The 26,712-nt window shown below is 52.5% G+C and overlaps 1 protein-coding gene across 1 annotated transcript in view; it reads right to left on the bottom strand.

Moving 5' to 3' along the window:
* The window catches only part of LOC140396129 (V-type proton ATPase 116 kDa subunit a 4-like), a 204,280-nt gene extending 196,823 nt beyond the window's left edge, over positions 1-7,457 (bottom strand). The window contains exon 1 of the mRNA XM_072484282.1: positions 7,283-7,457. The gene's annotated coding sequence lies outside the window, so the exon portion shown is untranslated. The remainder of the gene's footprint in view (positions 1-7,282) is intronic.
* Positions 7,458-26,712: the final 19,255 nt, after the last annotated feature.

Raw genomic sequence — 26,712 nt, 5'->3', positions numbered from 1 at the left:
TGGGGTCCATGACGCGTAGGAGGGGTAGACTGCGGGCATAGGCCTGAATATTGCTCGAGGCGACCATCATAGAGAGCGCTAGCTTCTTTGTCTGTGCGAGATCGAGCATGGCCCCTTCTAAAAGTCGCTGGCGTATGAGGTCCGACCCAATCCCCGTAACAAACGCGTCCCGCATAAGGAGGTTAGAATGTTCAGTGGCCGTAACGACCTAACAGTCAAAGTCCCGGACTAGTGGGATTAGGGCCAGCCAGAAGTCTTCTATGGACTCACCAGGGATCTGAGAGCGAGTGGCAAGTACGTGTCTGGCGAAGAGCGTGTTCGTCCGCTGGGTGTAATTTTCTTTAAGTAGCGCCATGGCTTCGTGATAGTTCGGCGCATCCTGGATCAGTGGAAAGACGTTGGAGCTCAATCGAGTACGGTATCTGTATTTTCTGAGCCTCCGGAACACGGTCTGGTGCAGACCTGATGTACGCCTCGAAACAAGCTAGCCAGTGCTGAAAGTCCTTTTTGGCGTCGCTTGATTGCGGATCCAGCTGCAGGCGATCCGGCTTGATACGGAGGTCCACCTTCTGAAAATCTTAGAGCAATAAATTGATGCATGATCAATTGGACAAAGACGAGAGTTGAATACAACTGAGACTTTATTGCTCTGAGATGTGTGGCCTCCCACAGCAGCTGGCGAAATGGCTGATGCATGGAGGACACACATATTTATACTCCGCCTACTGGGCGGAGCCAGCAGGCAGGGACTACCGCTGTACCTGTAGTACAGGTCCTACCGTACATCACCTAATATAGGTGCAATAGTGGTTTACCACACCGAAGACCAAGCCGACGCCCGAGTCGCCACCAGCACTGCGGCGCGCTTAACGACAGATCAAGGCGCCCGATCGTCTAAACTTGTAACCTTCTCTGTAATTTTAAAATCAACCTGTATGTATATAGTTTTCCACCACCCCTTCTGGACTCATTTTTAACAGGGGGTGAATGTGGTAGTCACCACTGTTGTATTATATTGTATATATGGGTATTACGGTAAGGCCCCTATACTACACGTATGGGGGTAGATCTCTGCCTGCTGGCTCTGCCCAGGAGGTGGAGTATAAATGTGTGTTCTCTCCGAACAGCCATTTCGTAAGCTGCTGTAGGAAGCCACACATCTCTGTGTAATAAAGCCTCGATTACATTCTAATCTCGTCTCGTCGTAATTGATAGTGCATCAAACACCTCCCAGGAGAGCCCACCCTGTTCTCCTTACTGGCAAGGTGTTGTGGGTCAACCTCAGACTCCCGACCTCGGGAGCAGGTCTTCTGTCAGCCATCTGCGTGGCTGCAGTGAGTGTGTGGTAAGTGGAGCGCTTAGAAACAGCTCCAGCTGCCAGGCACCTTAGCGCTAACTCAGGCCCCAGCGGTTAGAACGCCCACCTGGCTGGGAATTGCTCCAAATTCACGCCGGCAAATTGCTGATCAATTAGCATGTCCTGACTCGCTTACCAGATAGCGGCCCCAACAGGACCGCGAATCACACGCCATTCAGTCCCGGCAGCAATCCTTAGTCCCCCAAACGGAGAATCCTGCCCCATACCTTAAAACAAAAATCTCCCTTTTGATACGTTTTTCTCTCCTCCCTTCCTGAAGGTGTTATGTCCAGGCTGAGGTCCATGTGTGCTGTATGCCCTGTGATGTTTCACCCAAGTGGCCACTCAGCAAATAATATGCCCAATAAAATATATCACAGTCGACATCACAGCTATTGCAGTAGGAGCCATTAGGTAGTAAATCAGCTCTCGAGACTGGAGCTGTCACAGCACATATCCCCCTCCCCCCCCCCCCCCCCCCCCCCCTACCTCCCTACCCCTCACTCCCCTCTCACCTCCAATAAATGAGTGCTGAGGCCAATTGTATTTTCACCCAGGCTAAGATCAGCAAACTCAGCACAAATCAGAACAGGCGCCGGAATGTGGCGACTAGGGGCTTTTCACAGTAACTTCATTGAAGCCTACTTGTGACAATAAGCGATTTTCATTTCATTTTCAGTAATCACATCTGGGACAATAAAAGCAACATCTATAGCACGTTTAACACAGTAAAATGGCCTTTAGTAATTCACACATCACCGAGCCCCATAAAGGAACCCCAAAACAGGTGACCAAAAGCTTTGTCAAAGGTAGATTTTATATATTGGCTTAAAGATGGAGAGAGAGAGAGGCAGAGATATCTCGGGAGAGATTTTCACAGCAAGCAGCCTCAGGAACTGAGGTCGTGTGGTGGAACAATGGAAACTGAGAGAGCGCGCAAGAGGCCTGCAGTGAACTGGAACCAGATGAGAATAGACCCACCCAGCTGAACGAAGGGCAGGGGCGTTGGAGGAGGATTGTTTTTCCAGTCTTGTCAGAGCTGCAAGCAGGTCAAGGGGGATGATGAAGGATAGTTACAGCCATTTGACAAGTACTGTGTCAGTGTTGTGGCAGCTTGTGCTTGGAGGATTTCAAACAATGGGCAGAGGTTTATGCCATCTCGGGGTTAGGCTGGAAGGTGCGTTGGGAGGACAGAATAAGGCGTCACATCATGGGTACCTTTCCTGGTGCCTACCCACCTGTCCCTGACCCCACCACATTCCCGCATGCAACGGCCCACCCTCCCTTAAGCCAAATGAGGCCTTGAATTGATGGCATGGGAGGGAGATGGGATTGAAGTTAGCCAAGTGCTGGTGCTACCGGTAGGAAAGGGGTGATCCTCCTTTATGGGCTGCCAGACACATCAGAGGTTTCACCCCACATCTGCCCCCACTCACCGACATGTGCGTCGTGGCCCTTGCTCCCCTTGCCACAACCTGGCCCTGCTGAAAACCCTCGCAACTTATCTTTCCATCCAGCTCTTACTGAAGCTCTCTACCGCTTTTTCACTGGTGGTGAGAACGACAGCTACACATTAAAGTCTGCCTATGGAGTTGTGGGAAAGATGGGTGTGGATTTGAGGTGATGATGAGTTTTCGCTATCAGGTATGTACCGATTAGTGTGGAACAAAGCACTGCCATTATCATCAGATATCCAAATCGGATTGACAATAGTAAACTTTATTTCAACCACAAAAATGCAATTCTAATTGGGGATATTACCTCGCACAAGGCAGCAGTATATCAACCACAAACCTGTGCCTGATTAAGAAGTAGCGTTATGTTTTGGTACATTATAATTAAAACTTATCTGCATATATAAATTTCAAGTTTTGACTGGTTCACCGATAAACTGCTCCCAATTCCTCAATTTCATGAACGTGCAGGTTATACTTTGAGAGACAGGGTGTAATAACCCTCAAGAAACCCACGGGGCTATCCCAATTGATCGTCCCATGGGAATCGTGGTATACGAGCTCTCCCGCTAGTGGACAGAGGACCATCATCTGTGGCTTGTAACAATCATCTCACAAAATCCAGCCCAGTTTGGACCTTGGGACTGTAAGCCGCGTTTCAGCCTTTACTTTTGTTGTTGGATTAAACTTCTTTTGGATTTACCTTCTCGGGCCTCCCAAGATGTTAAACTGGCGACGAGGAAAAACTATGGCTGCGATCCTGGGCGCCCTGACCGCCCGAGAATTCCCCAGCATGAGAAGGAAGTCAGCGGGAACTTTAATATGCCACCTTTTGGAAGCGGCATACACCTTTGCACCTTTAATGCAGGTGCAGAAGATTAGGCCGAGACCAAACGGGTGCGGCATTTCTTCCAGGCAAGTGGTTTTGTTGGAGATGACTGGCAAAAGGTAATACTCCTGACTGTCTGCAGGGCCTGCCATTCAGCGTAATCAAGAACGTCACCTACCCAGCAGCCCCGGATTAGGGAACCTTTAGCGAACTCGTGGAACTTGTTGCGAATCATTACCACCCTCAGCAGCCGGAGATAATGCAGCGATACCGCTCCATTACAGCCAGGCGAACCACTGGGGAATCGGTTATGGAATTTCTGGCACGCCTTCGCAAGTTGGCGAAGCATTGTGACTTCAGCCCATCCCTCCCTGAGATATTGAGAGACTAGTTGGTGCGTGGCCTAAACAATATGGCGACCCAAAGGAAAGGAAGCTGTTAGTGGAACCAGCTTTGGATCTAAAAGAAGTACTCAGAACTATCGCTCTCCCACGAGAACGGGGGGGGGGGGGGGTTCAGGAACTAAAGGGTCCATGGACTATAATGTACACAGCATTGGCCAGCCCATTATGACAAACGCGCCCTCACAAGGATAGGGCTTACGTGACCTAGTCCCCACCAAATAGCATTATGGTCAGAGCCATTGGCCAAGGGCCTCCACAGCCCAATGGTTATCCCAGCCAGACCAGGAAACCATCTTGCTGGACTTGTATTGCGGGCACCCGAGACAGGGCTCCAGGGTGACATTGAACGACTGGTGCAGCAATGTGCAGCTTGCCAGGAGCACCAGAAGCTCCCTCCATCTGCTTCGCTCCACCCTGGGGAGTGGCTGGGACGCCCAGGGCTACGTCTGCATGCCGACTGCTCCAGGCCCTTCTTGGGGTCAATGTTTCTGCTCCTGATCTACGCCCGTTCAAATTGGATGGACATGATGGACAGATGTCTTCCACCACTTCACGAACCACGTGGAGATGTTTCATCAGTCCTTCAGCACCCGAAGGATTCCAGAGGTGCTTGTCACTGACACTGGTACCCTTTACCAGTGAGAAATTTCAGGGATTTATGCGCACTAACGGGGTGAAACACACCCGAATTGCCCCATATCATCCATCTTCCAACGGTCTGGCGGGATGGGCAGTCCAGACATTTAAACAGGGTATGAAAAAACAGACTGCAGGGTCAGTTGATACAAGCTGGCACCATTTGTATTTACTTACCAGACTATGCCACATTCTACAACCGCTGTAGCGCCGGCAGAGTTGCTGATGAGCCAATGTCTCTGGACCCACTTAAGTTTGGCATTCCCAAACCTTGGCGGGATTTGGAAAAGAAGCAGTTCCTCCAGAAGAGGTATCACGATCGTGAACGTGTGACAGATGGTTTAAACCCGGGGATGTATTCCAAATTTGAGGGCACCGTGGATTTCAGGAACCTTAGCGGAGAGAATGGGGTCAATCTCCGATATGTCAAGACTGGAGAAGGGATTGTGCGAAAACACGTGGACCACCTCAAAGGCAGGGAGCCTGCCCCAGAGAGAACCACGCCAGATGAATCAGTCTCTCGCCCCTCTGTTTGCCATCCTTGAGTCAAGATGCCCTTCGCACCAGGGACCTGTGCCCAAGCCAGCACTACTCGCCGTCTGATATGGACACAGAATCCTCAATACTCTCAGACGACATTGCAGTCAGACACGGACCTCCAATACATTGCAGTCAGACACGGACCTCCAAGAGGGCCCCCTCAGCGTTCAGCCCAAAAAAGGTGATCCCCGACACAATACACACACCCCAACCCAGCCCCACAGCTGCAAGGGGCACAGCCATGGGGAAAACAGCGAAGGAGACCCCCCTCTGCAACTGGCTAGAGGGGGAGGACCTTCAGACTTTGGGGGAGAGGGATATAATAACACTCACGGGACCCAATTGATCTCCCCATGGGACTCGTGGAGTAGGAGCTCCCTCCCTTGTTGGAGTAGGCCAATCAGTTGGAGCATTGCGGCCTTTAACTTTGTTGTCCAATTAAACCTCTTTTGGATTTACCTTTTCTGGCCTCCAGATATTTTATACAGGGAAAGGAATATTTTGTGATTAGCTGTTGAACCGAGGGCGAATTGGAAGAATTCTGTTGCCTTACATCTACCCCACCCTCTTCGGATTTGCTCTGCAAAGAGTTGCTGCCAAGTTTGAGCTACTGACAGTAATATTTCTCCTTGTGACTGGGATACTTGATACTGTTGCACAACAATGCAGTCTGCACTAAAAAACACTTTATTTCAAGGCTCGACGCTTGACAATTCTGTAGAAGTGGTGCATTAAGCAAATGTGGGAGTAAAGGCTCCCCCCACTTTTGAAAATTTGTCACGATCTCAGGAAGGGTTCAAAGAAGGTTTGCAAGAATGGAATGAAGGGTTTTGATGGTGTAAATAAGGTGAAACCTTTCCCATTACCAGAGTCAGTGACCAGGGGACATAGATTTAAGGTAAATGGTAATTAAAAAAATAGAAGGGAGGTGACAACTCCCTTACACAGCAGGTTGTGAAGATCTGGACAATGCAGACTCAAAGACTGGTAAGAAATTCAACAGTAGCATTCAAATTGGATAGCATTGAAGGGGAGAAAGTTGCAGCACTGTGAGGAAACAGCAGGGGAGTGGAACTGATGGGATAGTTCTCTCAAAGCGTTCCAATTTGGCCACCTTGTATGCTGTATCATTCTAGGATTTTTCTGCCAACTTTCCACACTTTCCTGATATTTCATACAGGGCTGCTAACTATATGCTCACTGCTGCTGTGGTTAATAATCTCCCAATTCTTAAGATCTCAGTCCCTCTTTATATTCCACTGCTTTTCAGAATATAAGACAATAATGAATTTGAGTGGAAATTATGCTAAAGCAACTGTACGTACCTAGTTGGTGTAGAGTTTGGGCTCTATTGAGAAAGTCCTTGGTACTGAAGGCAAACTCACAGGGTTATTGTGGTATGGTGGGCTGGTAATGAAGACTGGTTTAGCTCTGTGGGATAGACAGCTGGTTTGTGATGCTGCACAAGGCTAGCAGTGCGGGTACAATTCCCGTACCAGCTGGGAATTCTGAATTCTCTCTCAGTGTACCTGGACAGGCGCCGGAATGTGGCGGCTAGGGGCTTTTCACAATAACTTCATTGCAGTGTTAATGTAAGCCTACTTGTGACAATAAAAGGCTATTATTATTACTCACACAATGTTCGGTACATCTCAGCACTCAATACAATGATATATTGGCGCCAATGTAACCATAAACAGTATCACTCATAGAATCACTGGCACTTATGCTGGAATCCCCAGTCTGGCAAATACAGTTTGCAAATTCCATACTTACACTGCACTGGCACACTCTTGGTGTGACAGAGTATACAAAGTTCAGACACTTCAGGCCAAAAAGAACCTGGTGACTTAAGACTGTTCAGGGCACTTGTCTTCACTGAAACATACTCTCTCACAACAACCTGGAAACCAGATAGAAATTAATACACGACTATGAAATCATGCCTTGTCCGTTGCATTCGAAACTATTTTTAAAAGCACAAATGAAGTATTGTTTCACCCAAGATAAAAAGTTTAAAAATAAGTTACTGGAAAATTAAAGGAACAAATTGAGAACTTACAGGTTTGAATTCTCTTCTCCTGTTTGAGAGAGGAGCCCTAATCCACGTACGGCTGTGCAATGCAGGTGAAGCAGTTGTGGAATTGTTGGTCTGAATGTTTTCGAGAGCAGCTCAAGCATATATGGAATGTCGAATGTGTGGGCAAAGGGCAGTGAGAGGGAGCTGGAGCAAGCTCGTACTGAATCATTCACAATGCTGTTGAGACCGAGATAGATGAGCAGTCATTGTACAGCGGGTTCAGTTTGCTTTCACATCAACAACCGCACCTACCCAGCCAGCAAGAACCTTGTAACTATACACAGTTACCCACCCCTGGGGAGTAGGATCCTCGAAGCAAGAAAGACCTGCACTTACGTCCTGCTTTTCATGACCTTAGCAAAGTGCTTGCCATTACCTTTGAAGTGTATCACTATCGTAATGTAGGAAATGTGGCTGACAATTTACATAAAGCATCGTCCCAGAAACAGTAATTTAATAATGGCCGGATTACCTATTTTAGTGATGCTGGTTGAGAAAAGAATATTGAGGGCCAATAAAAGTAAAATAAAGTCGCCATAGCCCCAGATGACCATAGGCTTTTTTCTCTTTTGAGTGTGGGGAGAGCTGACTGGTGGTGATTTAACCTGAGGATCACCACACGTCAGACGAGGGGCAAGGTGGAGAAAGGGGGACCTTCATGAATAACCTCAGCCGGTTTGGGAATTGAACCCACGCTGTTGACCTCGCTCTGTATCACACACTAGCTGTCCAACCAACTGAGCTAAACCGGCCAGTACAGTGGAGCTAACCCCCATGTTCTTCTTTGGAATAATGCCGATGGATACTTTTTGGGCTCCGTGGTTTATTGTTTCACCCGAGAGACAGTGCCTCCAACAGGACAGTACTCCCTCGGTACTGCACTTGGATTTTATGCTGGTGTCCTAGAGTGGGATTTGAACCCCAATTTTCTGGCACAGAGGTTTGGGTTCTACCAATTGAGCCGCAGCTGACAGAGGTGTGAAGGGATGAATGGCCGACCCGTGCTCATACGGACATTAAAAAACTGGAGCAGGGGTGTGCCACACAGTCCCTTGATCTTACCCTGCCATTCACTGAGGCCACGGCCGATCTTTGATCTCAATTTCCCAAATGCCTCCAATCCCTTAAAGAGTCGAAAAATTAGCAATCTCCATCTTGAATATTCCCGTCACCTCAACGGCCACATCCCTTTGAGTGACAAAATTTCTCCACATCTATGCCCTAACTGTCCGACCCCTTATCCGGAGACCTTGGAGGGTTTAAATTGGTTCGCTCCTGAAAAAACCCACAGGACTGTGATGCATCGTTAACCTGCACCTTTTCAGTGGAATGCAGGCAGCATGCATATTCCTGCTATCTGCTCATTATAATGATTTCAGCAGACAGCCAATACTCCCCACACTGTTCACTGGCCGAACGCGTCATCAGGGAGCTCGATATAACTTGAACTACTAAAAGCTACCCTACACCTCTTAAAGGGGTCTCCAGTCCAGGGTTTTAAAGGAAGTAGATGAGAACATTGCAAACGCCCTAACTATAACTATAGGGCAGCACGGTAGCATAGTGGTTAGCACAATTGCTTCACAGCGCCAGGGTCCCAGGTTCAATTCCCTGCTGGGTCACTGTCTGTGCGGAGTCTGCAAGTTCTCCCCATGTGTGCATGGGTTTCCTCCGGGTGCTCCGGTTTCCTCCCACAGTCCAAAGATGTGCAGGTTTGGTGGATTTGCCATGCTAAATTGCCCTTAGTGTCCAAAATTGCCCTTAGTGTTGGGTGGGGTTACTGGGTTATGGGGATGGGGTTGGGGGTGTGGGCTTGGGTAGGGTGCTCTTTCCAAGAGCCGGTGCAGACTTGATGGGCCGAATGGCCTCTTTCTGCACTGTAAATTCTATGATTCTATGATAACGTTGCAAAGTTCTCTCGATTCTGAAAATGTTCCTTTAGATTAGAAAATTGCACTCCTCAAAGACAAGAAAGGGAAACCAGCAATTATAGTTTAGTTAGCCAAATATCAGGAAGTTGCTCAGGTGGAATTATCAATTGATTTTCCCTGTCAAAACAGCTGGAATATCAGCGGGCCAAGAGCCTCCATTGGGAATCTCAATTGAGCATTGCCCTGTCTCTTAAACTAACTGAAACTCAGTATCCAACCACTGGGTTCTCCAACTAGTCAGGGAGGGTTGGTTGGACAACGTGTCCATTCTGTCAAAGGGAGGGAATAATAATTACAGGGTCAGCTGGACATGGATTCTTGAAACAGAGGACCCTGTGTAGCCCTCCAGTGACAATCACTTCAGGCCACTGACAATACACTTCACAGAATCATAGAATTTACAGTGCTGAAGGAGGCCATTTGGCCTATCGAGTCTGCACCGGCCCTTGGAAAGAGCACCCAACCCAAGCCCACCCTATCCCTGTAACCCAGTAACCCCACTTAACCTTTTTGGACACTAAGGGCAATTTAGCATGGCCAATCCGCCTAACCCGCACATCTTTGGAGGAAACCGGAGCACCCGGAGGAAACCCAGGCACACACGGGGAGAACGTGCAGACTCTGCACAGACAGTGACCCAAGCCGGGAATCGAACCTGGGACCCTTCGGCTGTGAAGCAACTGTGCCAACCACTATGCTACCGTGCTGCCCTTGGTCGACTGGGAAGTAGATATCAGCAGAGCACGAGCTTGCTGAGACATTGGTGCTCAAACGTGTCAAGAATGCACATCCTCTACCTATAGACCCAGGCCGGAGCTTTCCAACCGTTCACGCCAACGGATGCTTCCAGTCTTGTCAATGGCGCAACCCCACTGCAGGTTTCCCAGCAGTGAGGGATACATTCTACAAACAACCCTATTGACAATAGCGGGACAAGAAGGTACCGCCACTGGCCAATGGTGGGCTGCCTGCGAGAGGTGGGTTGTATGGAAAATCCCACCCCTGTGTCTGTGGAGCTGGGGTTGGGGTGGGGGATGTTATGCCTCCTTTGTGCTGGATCTGTGTCCATCCCTCTATCCTGGGAAATGAAAAGTGGTGAGGGGTCATAATGAAGACTGGCAGGGGGAGGTGAACCATGCCATAGTGAAGACTGGCAGAGGGGAGGTGCACCATGCCATAGTGAAGACTGGCAGGGGAGGTGCACCATGCCATAGTGAAGACTGGCAGGGGGAGGTGCACCATGCCATAGTGAAGACTGGCAGGGGGCGGTGCACATGCCATAGTGAAGATTGGCAGGGGGAGGTGCACCATGCCATAGCGCAGACTGGCAGGGGGAGGTGCACCATGTCATAGTGCAGACTGGCAGGGTGGGCGGTGCACCATGCCATAGTGAAGACTGGCAGGGAGGGCGGTGCAACATGCCATAGTGCAGATTGGCAGCGGGAGGTGCACCATGCCATAGTGCAGATTGGCAGCGGGAGGTGCACCATGCCATAGTGAAGACAAGCAGTGGGGAGGTGCACCATGCCATAGGGAAGGCTGGCAGGGGGCGGTGCACCATACCATAGTGCAGACTGGCAGGGGGAGGTGCACCATGCCATAGTGCAGACTGGCAGGGGGAGGTGCACCATGCCATAGGGAAGGCTGGCAGGGGGAGGTGCACCATGCCATAGTGAAGGCTGGCAGAGGCAGACTGGCAGGGGGAAGTGCACCATGCCATAGAGAAGGCTGGCAGGGGAGGTGCACCATGCCATACTGCAGACTGGCAGGGGGAGGTGCACCATGCCATAGGGAAGGCTGGCAGGGGCAGGTGCACCATGCCATAGTGAAGCTGGCAGGGGGAGGTGCACCATGCCATAGTGAAGGCTGGCAGAGGGAGGTGCACCATGCCATTGTGAAGCTGGCAGGGGGAGGTGCACCATGCCATGGTGAAGACTGGCAGAGGGGAGGTGCACCATGCCATAGTGCAGACTGGCAGGGGGAGGTGTGCCATGCCATAGTGAAGGCTGGCAGGGGGAGGTGCACCATGCCATAGTGCAGACTGGCAGGGGGAGGTGAACCATGCCACAGGGAAGACTGGCAGGGGAGGTGCACCATGCCATAGTGCAGACTGACAGGGGGAGGTGCACCATGCCATAGTGAAGACTGGCGGGGGGAGGTGCACCATGCCATAGTGAAGGCTGGCAGGGGAGGTGAACCATGCCATAGTGCAGACTGGCAGGGGGAGGTGCACCATACCATAGTGAAGGCTGGCAGGGGAGGTGCACCATGCCATAGTGAAGGCTGGCAGAGGGAGGTGCACCATCCCATAGTGAAGGCTGGCAGGGGGAGGTGCATCATGCCATAGGGCAGATTGACAGGGGGAGGTGCACCATACCATAGTGAAGGCTGGCAGTGGGGAGGTGCACCATGCCATAGTGAAGACTGGCAGGGGGAAGGTGCACCATACCATAGTGCAGACTGGCAGGGGGAGGTGCACCATGCCATAGTGAAGGCTGGCAGGGGAGGTGCATCATGCCATAGTGCAGACTGGCAGGGGCAGGCGCACCATGCCATAGTGAAGGCTGGCAGGGGGAGGTGCACCATGCCAAAGTGCAGACTGGCAGTGGGGAGGTACACCATGCCATAGTGAAGAGTGGCAGGGGGAAGGTGCACCATGCCATAGTGCAGACTGGCAGGGGGAGGTGCACCATGCCATAGTGAAGACTGGCAGGGGGTGGTGCACCATGCCATAGTGAAGACTGGCAGGGGGAGGTGCACCATGCCATAGTGAAGACTGGCAGGGGGAAGGTGCACCATGCCATAGTGCAGACTGGCAGGGGGAGGTGCACCATGCCATAGTGAAGACTGGCAGGAGGTGGTGCACCATGCCATAGTGAAGGCTGGCAGGGGGAGGTGCACCATGCCATAGTGCAGACTGGCAGAGGGAGGTGCACCATACTATAGTGAAAGCTGGCAGAGGGAGGTGCACCATGCCATAGTGAAGACTGGCAGGGGGAGGTGCACCATGCCATAGTGAAGGCTGGTAGGGGGAGGTGCACCATGCCATAGTGAAAGCTGGCAGAGGGAGGTACACCATGCCATAGTGAAGGCTGGCAGAGGGAGGTGCACCATGCCATAGTGAAGACTGGCAGGGGGGAAGTGCAGCATGCCATAGTGAAGACTGGCAGAGGGGTGGTGCACCATGCCATAGTGAAGACTGGCAGGGGGAGGTGCACCATGCCATAGTGATGACTGGCAGGGGGCGGTGCATCATGCCATAGTGAAGACTGGCAGGGGGAGGTACACCATGCCATAGTGGACTGGCAGGGGAGATGCACCATGCCATAGTGAAGACTGGCAGAGGGGCGGTGCACGATGCCATAGTGAAGACTGGCAGGGGGAGATGCACCATGCCATAGTGAAGACTGGCAGGGGGAGGTGCACCATGCCATAGTGAAGACTAGCAGGGGGGCAGTGCACCATGCCATGGTGAAGACTGGCAGGGGAGGTGCACCATGCCATAGTGAAGACTGGCAGGGGGAGGTGCACCATGGCATAGTGAAGACTGGCAAGCGGGAGGTGCACAATGCCATAGTGAAGACTTGCAGGCGCCGGTGCACCATGCCATAGTGAAGACTGGCAGTGGGAGGTGCACCATGCCATAGTGCAAACTGGCAGGGGGAGGTGCACCATGCCATAGTGCAAACTGGCAGGGGGGCAGTGCACCATGCCATAGTGAAGACTGGCAGGGGGGCGGTGCACCATGCCATAGTGCAGACTGGCAGGGGGAGGTGCACCAGACAATAGTGAAGGCTGGCAGGGGGAGCTGCACCATGCCATAGTGAAGGCAAGCAGGAGGGAGGTGCACCATGCCATAATGCAGACTGGCAGGGGGAGGTGCACCATGCCATAATGCAGACTGGCAGGGGGAGGTGCACCATGCCATAATGCAGACTGGCAGGGGGGCATGCACCATGCCATAGTGAAGACTGGCAGAGGGGCGGTGCACCATGACATAGTGCAGACTGGCTGGGGGGGCATCATGCCATAGTGAAGGCTGGCAGAGGGAGGTGCACCATGCCATTGTGAAGCTGGCAGGGGGAGGTGCACCATGCCATGGTGAAGACTGGCAGAGGAAGGATGCACCATGCCATAGTGCAGACTGGCAGGGGGAGGTGCGCCATGCCATAGTGAAGGCTGGCAGGGGGAGGTGCACCATGCCATAATGCAGACTGGCAGGGGGAGGTGCACCATGCCACAGGGAAGACTGGCAGGGGAGGTGCACCATGCCATAGTGCAGACTGGCAGTGGGAGGTGCACCATGCCATAGTGAAGACTGGCAAGCGGGAGGTGCACAATGCCATAGTGAAGACTGGCAGGGGGAGGTGCACCATGCCATAGTGAAGGCTGGCAGGGGGAGGTGAACCATGCCATAGTGCAGACTGGCAGGGGGAGGTGCACCATACCATAGCGAAGGCTGGCAGGGGAGGTGCACCATGCCATAGTGAAGGCTGGCAGAGGGAGGTGCACCATGCCATAGTGAAGGCTGGCAGGGGGAGGTGCATCATGCCATAGGGCAGATTGACAGGGGGAGGTGCACCATACCATAGTGAAGGCTGGCAGTGGGGAGGTGCATGATACCATAGTGAAGACTGGCAGGGGGAGGTGCACCATACCATAGTGCAGACTGGCAGGGGGAGGTGCACCATGCCATAGTGAAGGCTGGCAGGGGAGGTGCATCATGCCATAGTGCAGACTGGCAGGGGGAGGCGCACCATGCCATAGTGAAGGCTGGCAGGGGAGGTGCACCATGCCAAAGTGCAGACTGGCAGTGGGGAGGTACACCATGCTATAGTGAAGAGTGGCAGGGGGCGGTGCACCATGCCATAGTGAAGACTGGCAGGGGGTGGTGCACCATGCCATAGTGAAGACTGGCAGGGGGAGGTGCACCATGCCATAGTGAAGACTGGCAGGGGGAAGGTGCACCATGCCATAGTGCAGACTGGCAGGGGAGGTGTACCATGCCATAGTGAAGGCTGGCAGGGGGAGGTGCACCATGCATAGTGCAGACTGGCAGAGGGAGGTGCACCATACTATAGTGAAAGCTGGCAGAGGGAGGTGCACCATGCCATAGTGAAGACTGGCAGGGGGAGGTGTACCATGCCATAGTGAAGGCTGGTAGGGGGAGGTGCACCATGCCATAGTGAAAGCTGGCAGAGGGAGGTGCACCATGCCATAGTGAAGGCTGGCAGAGGGAGGTGCACCATGCCATAGTGAAGACTGGCAGGGGGAAGTGCAGCATGCCATAGTGAAGACTGGCAGGGGGAGGTGCACCATGCCATAGTGATGACTGGCAGGGGCGGTGCATCATGCCATAGTGAAGACTGGCAGGGGGAGGTGCACCATGCCATAGTGAAGACTGGCAGAGGGGAGGTGCACCATGCCATAGTGAAGACTGGCAGGGGGAGATGCACCATGCCATAGTGTAGACTGGCAGGGGGCGGTGCACCATGCCATAGTAAAGACTGGCAGGGGAAGATGCACCATGCCATAGTGAAGACTGGCAGGGGGAGGTGCACCATGCCATAGTGAAGACTGGCAGGGGGGCAGTGCACCATGCCATGGTGAAGACTGGCAGGGGAGGTGCACCATGCCATAGTGAAGACTGGCAGGGGGAGGTGCACCATGCCAGAGTGAAGACTGGCAAGCGGGAGGTGCACAATGCCATAGTGAAGACTTGCAGGGGTCGGTGCACCATGCCATAGTGAAGACTGGCAGTGGGAGGTGCACCATGCCATAGGCAGACCGGCAGGGGGAGGTGCATCACGACATAGTGCAAACTGGCAGGGGGAGGTGCACGATGCCATAGTGAAGACTGGCAGGGGGGGCGGTGCACCACGCCATAGTGCAGACTGGCAGGGGGAGGTGCACCAGACCATAGTGAAGGCTGGCAGGGGGAGGTGCACCATGCCATAGTGAAGGCTGGCAGGAGGGAGGTGCACCATGCCATAGTGAAGGCTGGCAGAGGGAGGTGCACCATGCGATAGTGAAGACTGGCAGGGGGAGGTGCACCATGCCATAATGCAGACTGGCAGGGGGAGGTGCACCATGCCATAATGCAGACTGGCAGGGGGGCATGCATCATGCCATAATGCAGACTGGCAGGGGGAGGTGCACCATGCCATAGTGAAGACTGGCAGAGGGGCGGTGCACCATGACATAGTGCAGACTGGCAGGGGGAGGTGCCCCATGCCATAGTGAAGACTAGCAGGGGGAGGTGCACCATGCCATCGTGAAGACTGGCTGGGGGGGGGGCATCATGCCATAGTGAAGGCTGGCAGGGGAGGTGCACCATGCCATAGTGAAGACTGGCAGGGGAGGTGCACCATGCCACAGTGAAGACTGGCAGGGGGCGATGCACAATGCCATAGTGCAGGCTGGCAGGGGAGGTGCATCATGCCATAGGGCAGACTGGCAGGGGGAGGTGCATCATGCCATAGTGAAGGCTGGCGGGGGGGCGGGGTGCACCATACCATAGTGCAGACCGGCAGGGGGAGGTGCACCATGCCATAGTGAAGACTGGCAGGGGTGAGGTGCACCATGCCATAGTGAAGACTGGCAGAGGGGAGGTGCACCATGCCAGTGAAGGCTGGAAGGGGGGAGGTGCACAAAGTCATAGTGAATCTGGCAGAGGGGAGGGCACAAAGTCATAGTGAAGACTGGGAGGGGGAGGTGCACAATGTCATAGTGAAGAGTGGCGGGGGAGGTGCACCATGCCATAGTGAAGGCTGACAGGGGGAGGTGCACCATGCCATAGTGAAGGCTGGCAGTGGCAGGTGCACCATGCCATAGTGAAGACTGGCAGGGGGGCAGTGCACCATGCCATAGTGCAGACTGGCAGGGGGAGGTGCATCACGCCATAGTGCAGACTGGCAGGCGGAGGTGCACCATGCCATAGTGAAGACTGGCAGGGGAGGTGCATCACGCCATAGTGCAGACTGTCAGGCGGAGGTGCACCATGCCATAGTGAAGGCTGGCAGGGGGAGGTGCACCATGCCATAGTGAAGGCTGACAGGGGGAGGTGCACCATGCCATAGTGAAGGCTGGCAGAGGGGAGGTGAACCATGCCATAGTGAAGGCTGGATGGGGAGGTGCACCATGCCATAGTGCAGACTGGCAGGATGAGGTGCACCATGCCATAGTGAAGGCTGACAGGGGAGGTGCACCATGCCATAGTGAAGACTGGCACGGGGAGGTGCACCATGCCATAGTGAAGGCTGGCAGGGGAGGTGCACCATGCCATAGTGAAGGCTGCCAGGGGGAGGTGCACCATGCCATAGTGCAGACTGTCAGGGGAGGTGCACCATGCCATAGTGAAGACTGGCAGGGGGAGGTGCACCATGCCATAGTGAAGACTGGCAGGGGGAGGTGCACCATGCCATAGTGAAGGCTGGCAGAGGGGAGGTGAACCATGCCATAGTGAAGGCTGGATGGGGAGGTGCACCATGCCATAGTGCAGACTGGCAGGGGGAGGTGCACCATGCCATAGTGAAGACTGGCAGGGGGGGCGGTGCACCATGCCATAGTGAAGGCTGGCAGGGGAGGTGCACCATGCCATAGTGAAGACTGGCAGGGGAGGTGCACCATGCCATAGTGCAGACTGGCAGGGGGAGTTGCACCATGCCATAGTGAAGGCTGGCAAGGGGAGGTTCACCATGCCATAGTGAAGGCTGGCAAGGGGAGGTGCACCATGCCATAGTGAAGACTGGCAGGGGGGAGGTGCAGCTCAAGCTGATGTACTTGACATGCAAAGGAATTTTCAAGAGGTTAGCAATCAGCTGTCAAGCTTGATGGAGAATAAGTGAAGCTCCTGAAGCTCCTGTGAGCAATCGGCTTTCACCTGGCCATGGCTACAGCTCTTCAGTTTCACTGTTGTTACTAGCATGTGCTTTCTTAAAGATAGAAGGTGCAATTTTCCCAAAATTGCACGAAGCAGTGTGAAACTCTCTGGCTTTTTCTCAACTGGTTTAACAGCACTTTGTGCAATTTTAAAGTGCTGGCGAGGATCACCCAGCCAGCTGTAGGGGCGGGGCCTAAACCCACCGGCAAAGGCAGCCCAATCTCAAAGTTAAATTAAATACCTCCACCCTTGCCACCACGCAACCATGACAGAGCCCCTCATAACAGAGACTCCCCATAACAGAGGCCCACCAATAAACAGAGACCCCCGTAACAGAGACCCCGTAACAGAGATGCTCATAACAGAGACCCCCCCCGTAACAGAGACCCCCATAACAGAGACCTCCGTAACAGAGACCCCCTGTAACAGAGGCTCCTGTAACAGAGGCTCCTGTAACAGAGGCCCCCGTAACAGAGATCCCCGTAACAGAGACCTCCATAACAGAGACCTCCGTAACAGAGACCCCTGGTAACAGAGACCCCCGTAACAGAGACCCCCGTAACAGAGACCCCCTGTAACAGAAGCTCCTGTAACAGAGACCCCCGTAACAGAAATCTCCATAACAGAGACCCCCGTAACAGAGACCCCCGTAACAGAGACCCCCGTAACAGAGACCCCCTGTAACAGAGGCTCCTGTAACAGAGACCCCCCATAACAGAGACCCCCGTAACAGAGACCTCCGTAACAGAGACCCCCTGTAACAGAGGCTCCTGTAACAGAGGCCCCCGTAACAGAGACCACCGTAACAGAGACCTCCGTAACAGAGGCCCCCGTAACAGAGACCTCCGTAACAGAGACCCCATAACAGAGATGCCCATAACAGAGACACCCGATAACCGAGACCCCCGTAACAGAGACCCCCCATAACAGAGACCTCCATAACAGAGACCCCCTGTAACAGAGGCTCCTGTAACAGATGCCCCCATAACAGAGACCACCGTAACAGAGACCTCCGTAACAGAGACCCCCTGTAACAGAGGCTCCTGTAACAGAGGCTCCTGTAACAGAGGCCCCGTAACAGAGATCCCCGTAACAGAGACCTCCATACCAGAGACCTTCGTAACAGAGACCCCTGGTAACAGAGACCCCCGTAACAGAGACCCCCGTAACAGAGACCCCCGTAACAGAGGCTCCTGTAACAGAGGCTCCTGTAACAGAGGCCCCGTAACAGAGATCCCCGTAACAGAGACCTCCATACCAGAGACCTTCGTAACAGAGACCCCCGTAACAGAGACCCCCGTAACAGAGACCCCCGTAACAGAGACACCCTGTAACAGAGGCTCCTGTAACAGAGACCCCCGTAACAGAGACCCCGTAACAGAGACCCCCCGTAACAGAGACCCCCCGTAACAGAGACCTCCGTAACAGAGACCCCCGTAACAGAGACCTCCGTAACAGAGACCCCCGTAACAGAGGCTCCTGTAACAGAGGCTCCTGTAACAGAGGCCCCGTAACAGAGATCCCCGTAACAGAGACCTCCATACCAGAGACCTTCGTAACAGAGACCCCCGTAACAGAGACCCCCGTAACAGAGACCCCCGTAACAGAGACACCCTGTAACAGAGGCTCCTGTAACAGAGACCCCCGTAACAGAGACCCCGTAACAGAGACCCCCCGTAACAGAGACCCCCCGTAACAGAGACCTCCGTAACAGAGACCCCCGTAACAGAGACCTCCGTAACAGAGACCCCCGTAACAAAGGCTCCTGTAACAGAGGCCCCCGTAACAGAGACCACCGTAACAGAGACCTCCGTAACAGAAACCACCGTAACAGAGACCCCCTGTAACAGAGGCTCCTGTAACAGAGACCCCCGTAACAGAGACCCCCGTAACAGAGAACTCCGTAACATAAGAACATAAGAACCAGGAGCAGGAGTAGACCATCTGGCCCCTCGAGCCTGCTCCACCATTCAATGAGATCATGGCTAATCTTTTGTGTACTCAACTCCACTTTCCGGCCCGAACACCATAACCCTTAATCCCTTTATTCTTCAAAAAACTATCTATCTTTATCTTAAAAACATTTAATGAAGGAGCCTCTACTGCTTCACTGGGCAAGGAATTCAATAGATTCACAACCCTTTGGGTGAAGAAGTTCCTCCTAAACTCAGTCCTAAATCTACTTCCCCTTATTTTGAGGCTATGCCCCCTAGTTCTGCTTTCACCCGCCAGTGGAAACAACCTGCCCGCATCTATCCTATCTATTCCCTTCATAATCTTATATGTTTCTATAAGATCCCCCCTCATCCTTCTAAATTCCAACGAGTACAGTCCCAGTCTACTCAACCTCTCCTCGTAATCCAACCCCTTCAGCTCTGGGATTAACCTAGTGAATCTCCTCTGCACACCCTCCAGTGCCAGTACATCCTTTCTCAAGTAAGGAGACCAAAACTGAACACAATACTCCAGGTGTGGCCTCACTAACACCTTAAACAATTGCAGCAGAACCTCACTAGTCTTAAATTCCATCCCTCTAGCAATGAAGGACAAAATTCCATTTGCCTTCTTAATCACCTGTTGCACCTGAAAACCAACTTTTTGCGACTCATGCACTAGCACACCCAGGTCTCTCTGCACAGCAGCATGTTTTAATATTTCATCATTTAAATAATAATCCCTTTTGCTGTTATTCCTACCAAAATGGATAACCTCACATTTGTCAACATTGTATTCCATCTGCCAGACCCTAGCCCATTCACTTAGCCTATCCAAATCCCTCTGCAGACTTCCAGTATCCTCTGCACTTTTTGCTTTACCACTTATCTTAGTGTCGCCTGCAAACTTGGACACATTACCCTTGGTCCCCATCTCCAAATCATCTATGTAAATTGTGAACAGTTGTGGGCCCAACACTGATACCTGAGGGACACCACTAGCTACTGATTGCCAACCAGAGAAACCCCATAACAGAGACCCCCTGTAACAGAGGCTCCTGTAACAGAGGACCTGTAACAGAGGCCCCCATAACAGAGACCACCGTAACAGAGACCTCCGTAACAGAGACCTCCGTAACAGAGGCTCCTGTAACAGAGACCTCTGTAACAGAGACCCCCGTAACAGAGACCCCCCGTAACAGAGACCTCCGTAACAGAGAGCTCCTGTAACAGAGGCTCCAGTAACAGAGGCTCCTGTAACAGAGGCCCCCATAACAGAGACCTCCGTAACAGAGACCACCGTAACAGAGACTTCCGTAACAGAGATCTCACCCCCCCCTGCCCCCACCCCCGCCCCCCACCCCATCCTCCCTCCCCCCTCTCCCAGAGCCTATATTTAATAATAGTGCGACTGATAACTTTGTAAATTTTCAGCGAACTGAGAAATTTGTAAATTGTAGGACAAACCCAATAAAGCTGATTACATTTTTTGAAGACGTCACTAAAGTAATTGACGGGTTCTAGGGGGGGGCAATCCCCACTGCCGGCCAGCGGTAGTGGAGTTCCTGATGCGACGGAGAATCCCGTGTCAGAGAAAAAAGGCATCAGCGCTCGACCGTTTGCAATGCTTCGGTTCCCCACTGGCGGCGACGTTGAGGTTCGCGCCCCGCGTCAACGGGAGATTGCAAATGGGTCAAATTAACCCATTTATATCCCATTAACTGGTTGGGGGGGGCCTCGAGCATCACGGAGACGTGGAGTTTAAAGGATCTGAGGGGGTTTAAAGCCCTGTGATGTGGTTTTCACTTTCTATGAAGCAACAGCTGCTGTCTGAGGAAGCAGGTGTAAGGGACAGGTGAGTAAAAAAGCAGAGATTCTTTCACTGTTTCCGCTCTACAGCTTCCAGGCAAGGGTAACTGATTGGGGGGTGCGGTTATGCTTGGGGGTGGTCGCTGATATGGTGGGTTCTCTGTTATGGGGGTGTCACTGTTATGGGACACACTGTTATCACTGGCACTGTTATGTGTGCCTCTGTTACGGTGGCCTCTATTACGTGGCCCTCTGTTACGGTGGTCTCTGTTACGGGGGTCTCTGTTACGGGGGTCTCGGTTATGGGGGCCTCTGTTACGGGAGCCTCAGGTACAGGAGCCTCAGTTACAGGAGTCTCTGTTACAGGGGGTCTCTGTTACGGCAATCTCTGTTACAGGAGCCTCTGTTACAGGAGCCTCTATTACAGAGGGTCTCTGTTACGGAGGTCTTTGTTACGGAGGTCTTTGTTACGGAGGCCTCTGTTACGGAGGCTTCTGTTACGGGGGCCTCTGTCACAGGAGCCTCTGTTACAGGGGGTCTCTGTTACAGAGGTCTCTGTTACAGAGGTCTCTGTTACGGGGTTTCTGTTACGGTGGGGTCTCTGTTGTGGGCATCTCTGTTACGGGGTCTCTATTACGGGGTCTCTATTATGGGGTTCTCTGTTACAGGGGGTCTCTGTTACGGGGGCCTCTGTTACGGGGGCCTCTATTACCGGGGGGCCTCTGTTACAGGGGGTCTCTGTTACAGAGGTCTCTGTTATGGGGTTTCTGTTACGGTGGGGTCTCTGTTGTGGGCATCTCTGTTACGGGGTCTCTATTACGGGGTCTCTTTTATGGGGTTCTCTGTTACAGGGGGTCTCTGTTACGGGGGCCTCTGTTACGGGGGCCTCTATTACCGGGGTGCCTCTGTTACAGGGGGTCTCTGTTACAGAGGTCTCTGTTACGGGGTTTCTGTTACGGTGGGGTCTCTGTTGTGGGCATCTCTGTTACGGGGTCTCTATTACGGGGTCTCTATTATGGGGTTCTCTGTTACAGGGGGTCTCTGTTACGGGGGCCTCTGTTACGGGGGCCTCTATTACCGGGGGGCCTCTGTTTCGGTGGTCTTGGTTACGGGGGCCTCGGTGACGGGGGCCTCTGTTACGGGAGCCTCTGTTACGGGAGCCTCTGTTACAGGAGCCTCTGTTACAGGAGCCTCTGTTACGGAGGTCTTTGTTACGGAGGCCTCTGTTACGGAGGCTTCTGTTACGGGGGTCTCTGTTATGAGGGGGCCTCTGTTATGGGGAATCTCTATTATGGGGGTCTCTGTTATGAGAGGGCCTCTGTTTATTGGTGGGCCTCTGTTATGGGGAGTCTCTGTTATGAGGGGCTCTGTTACGGGGGGTCTCTGTTATGGGGGTCTCTGTTATGGGGGGTCTCTTGTTACAGGGGGTCTCTGTCATGGGGTCCCTTTTCTGGGGGGGATCTCTGTTATGAGAGCCTGTGATATGGGAGGTTCTCTGGTGAGGATCCGTTGGGGAGTCGCTGATGGGGGTTGGTGGGAGGGGGGCAGGTCACCCTCATACCTGCGTATTGTGGAGGGGCAGGTGACCCGACAATTCCCGTGGGGCGGGGGACAGGACGGGAGAGGATACCCCGATTAGTCACTGGGGAGGGAGGGGGGGAAGGATTTGTGTTGCACATTGGGATCCACGTTGGGAGAAGTGCCAGCTGCCGGACATCGCTCAAAATGGCAGCCTGATGGTGGGATGTGCGACAGAATCCCTTGTATTCCCTGCCATGTGTAAATTTGCATGGCCAGGGAGAGTGAATCACTTGTGGACGCTGCTCCTAGCACCAGCGCGAACCACAAGTGATTCAGCTCCAGCGGGAAAGCATAGGGCTGGATTCTCCGATTCTGAGGCTACGTGCGGAGGATCCGTTGCATTTTACGTGGAAAATATCGGCGGCGCCCCCTCACCGATGCTGCGGCTGGTGAAGGGCTAGCAGCCGCGCTGAGTAAAACCCCGGCCTCCACAAAATGAACGGCTGGAGAATGGCCGGGTCCGTGGCCCGCATGCGGACAGCGACGACCTGCAGCAGTCACACCATAAAACATGGCGCCGGCCGTGCACGGACACCACCTGCCAGATAGTGCCCGCTTAGACACCCCCACACCACCCCCACCAGTCCCCCCAGCCCTCGCGGACGTCCCCCCGGCCAGCAGCACCGCTCGTGCCCGACTGCGGCGGCGCTGGACACAGTCTACAGCCGCCGCGCTGGGTCCGACCGCTGAGACCGCACGTCAACCGCACAGTCGGGAACTCGGCCCATCGGGGGCGGAGTATCGGGGGAGGGCCTTCAGGTGACGTCCTGAGGCCGTCCCAACGGCGTGCGGTGCGCAACGCGATGACGCCGTTTCAGAGGGGGCGGAGCATACAAAATCTGCGGCAAACCAGGCTGCACCCCCGATTTCAGCGTCAAAAGCGATTCTCCGCCCGTTCGCCGATTACGAAATCGATTTCGGGGGATGGAGAATCCCGCCACACAGTCTCCCAAATGGAGAATCCCACCCTTATTTATATGGACTTCTAATTGGCATTCGATAAAGTCCCTTTCAAGAGGCTATGGCTCGGATTATCTGGCTCTGTCCGCCGCTGGGACCATCCAGTCCCACTGGAAGTTAACAGGCTTTTGGATAGCCTGCTGCTTCCCCCGCGGTGGGTCCTGCCATGGCAGGGCCGGAAAATCCCAGCCAGACGTTAAAGGCCAGAATTTTACAGTCCGGTCATGATGGGGGCGGGGCCATAAAATGCGAGCCTTTGGGCAGGTGGGATTGGAAAAGCCCAGCGAAGGGACAGGGCCGTAATTGCAGTTCATGCGGTTGAAGATAATTTAGTGACCTGGTTGGGAAATTAGTTGTGTTGCAGGAGACCGAGATAATAGGCAAGTCATCTAACAAAAATAAAGACTTACATTTCTACAGCACTCTTAACAACCACCAGACATCTCAATGACCTATATAGCCAATGGAGTACTGTTTGTATTGTAGAAAATTGGGAGGATGCGATTAGGAATGTTTCACATGGGTCGGTGTCAGGGCCTCAAATACACACCATATTTATTAATGACTGAAATGATGGGGTTAGAAAGCCACATATCAAAATTTACTGATGACGCAAGGCTCGCAGCACTGTAAGCAGTGCAGATGGAAGCATAAAATTACAAGGACATACCAATAGATTATCGAATGGGCAGAATTGTGGTAAATTAATTTCAAAGTGGGTAAATAGGAAGTCATCCACCTTTGACCTAAGAAAGGATAGAAGTGGCAACTTTCTAAATGGCGAAAATAAAGAAATGCACGCCTTGCCATCACATTACACCCCATGAATGAATTTTTAAAAATCTGCTATCTAATCTTCCTCCTCACATCACACTTCTCCCTCACATATCTGTTGGCAAGGCCAGGATTTATTGCCCTTGAGAAGGTGGGGTGTACGCTTTGTGCTTGAGCTGCTGCAGACTATCTGATCTAGGTACATCTACTGTGCTGGTAGAAAAGGGAGATCCAGAATTACGACCCAGCAACAGTGAAGGAGCGGCGATGTATTTCCAAGTCAGAATAGTGTGTGACTTGGAGGGAACCTGTAGGTGGTGGTGTTGCACCGCATCTGTTGCCCTTGTCCTAGGCGGTAGTCTGTGGTTTTGGAATGTGCTGTTGGAGGAGCCATGGTGAGTTTCTGCAGTGCAACTTGTATACGGTATGCACTGCTATCACTCTGTACCGGTCATAGAGGTAGCGAAGGCTTAAGGTAGTAGATGGGATGCCAGGCAGGATAGTAGCAAGCTTCATTAATGCTACAGAAACTGCACTCATCCAACAGGTGGAGAATATCCCATCACACTCCTGATTTGTGCTTTGCAGATGGTGAACGGGCTCTGGGTATTGTGTTATGTAATTTGGAATAACACAAGCTGCCACTTGATGCAGTTTTGAGTAAAAGATGCTCCAGACTTTGAAGTGAGTTCAATGTGTTTTATTGAACTATTAGCACAGTTCTCAATGTGTTCGACTCTCTGCTAATCTAAATGTAGTAACTCAGTCTAACTGAACCAGCCTTGCTCTAAGCCACGTTCTGGGGTGTGATGCTGACGATACACCCTGTCTCACTCTGTAAATGTTGGTCTGTTATCGTGAGATACCACCCCTGAGTATCCTGACTGCTCATTGCTCGTGTCCTATTCTATGTGTTCATTAGCTGCATGTTTGCATATCATGACACTGGGAAGTGAGATTAGTTACTCACCCAGCCTCTGACCTGCTCTTGTAGTCACTGTATTTATGTGGTTGGTTGCGATATGTTCCTATTGAATGTTAATCCAGAGATGTTGGTGCTGAGGATTCGGCTGAGGTAATGTTGTTGAACGTCAATGTCAGGTTCGATTTTGTTGGAGATGGTCATTGGCACTTGGCCGGAATTGTTACTTGCCACTATTCAGCCCAAGTCTGAATGTTGTCCAGGTATTGTTGCATACAGACATGGGCTGCTCCAGTATCGGAGGAGCCACGAATGGGACGGAATACTGTAGAATCATTAGCAAGCACCTTACCCTCTGACCTTACTATGGAGGGAAGGTCATTAATGAAGCAGCTGAAGATGGTTGGGCCTAAGACACTAGGGGAACTCCTGCAGTGATCTGGAACTGAGAAGATTGGCCTCCAACAACTCCAACCCATCTTCTTTTGTGCCAGGAATGACTGCAACCAGTGGAGGGTTGTTTTCACTGCTTCCCATTTATTCCAGTTTAGCTACGGCTCCTTGATGCTCCACTCGGTCAAATGCTGCCTTGATTCAAGGGCAGTCACTCTCACCTCACCTCTGGCATTCAGCTCTTTTGTCTATGTTTGGAGGAAGGAGAACAGGAGCCGAGTTCTTTTATTCTTTCATGGGATGTGGGTGTCGATGACTGTATCAGCATTTGTTGCCCATCCCGAATTGTCCTTGAGAAGCTGGTTGTCATGATATGCAGACATGCAGATAATGATGCACAGACAGGCAGCTAATGAACACAGAGAACAGGACATGACCAATGAGCAGGCAGGACACTCAGGGGTGGTATCTCACAATAAAAGGCACTCACCACTCCGCCTCTTTCCACTGATGAACATCTACAGAGTGAGTCAGGGTGTATGTACAGTATCACACCTCCAGCACGTGGCTAAGAGCTAGTCTGGTTCAGTCAGACAGAGTAACCACACTTCGGTTAGCAGAGAGTCGAACTCATAGAGAACTGTGCTAACTGTGCTACTGGTTCAATAAATCAGATTGAACTAACTTCAAGGTCTGGAGTATCTTTTGGTTAAAGCTGCATCCAGTTGCAGCCTGTGTTATCCCAGAGTACATAACACGACATGCTACCAGGAGACTGTTTAATCTAGGTGGTTTACCTTAGTCCGTTCCGTGACGACCAGCGAATGTATCTCGGCACCATGGAGATGATTCAGACTCCTCACCAGCTCAGGACCTCCGGCAATCTCAATGCCCACTTAAAGAAATACTGCCCTGGAAGAGGCAGGCGATGTTTAAACTGGGGGAAGCCTGGACACTATGCAGCCTTGTGCAGGTCTGCACCACCAGTCAGGGGCCAGCGCTCCCAATTCCGACGACAGCGCGTTCAGAGTGTGCAACAACGATTACAGGATTCTGATCCTGGCAGCACTACGGATCCAGAGGAAGAATGCCTGGACTCCGCCTACTGTGTGGGCATCAGTACCAAATGTGAATATGCCACATCCAACTCATCACAAATTCAATCCATCCTCGCTGTGGATTCTGCGGACGAATGGCGTGCGGTGATGCAGGTCAACCACTGCTCC

This window comes from Scyliorhinus torazame, chromosome 19 (genome assembly GCF_047496885.1).
Source record: "Scyliorhinus torazame isolate Kashiwa2021f chromosome 19, sScyTor2.1, whole genome shotgun sequence".
NCBI lineage: Eukaryota > Metazoa > Chordata > Chondrichthyes > Carcharhiniformes > Scyliorhinidae > Scyliorhinus > Scyliorhinus torazame.
The sequence above is the reverse complement of the archived record's forward strand: the minus strand, read 5'-3'. Positions and strand labels throughout refer to the sequence as shown.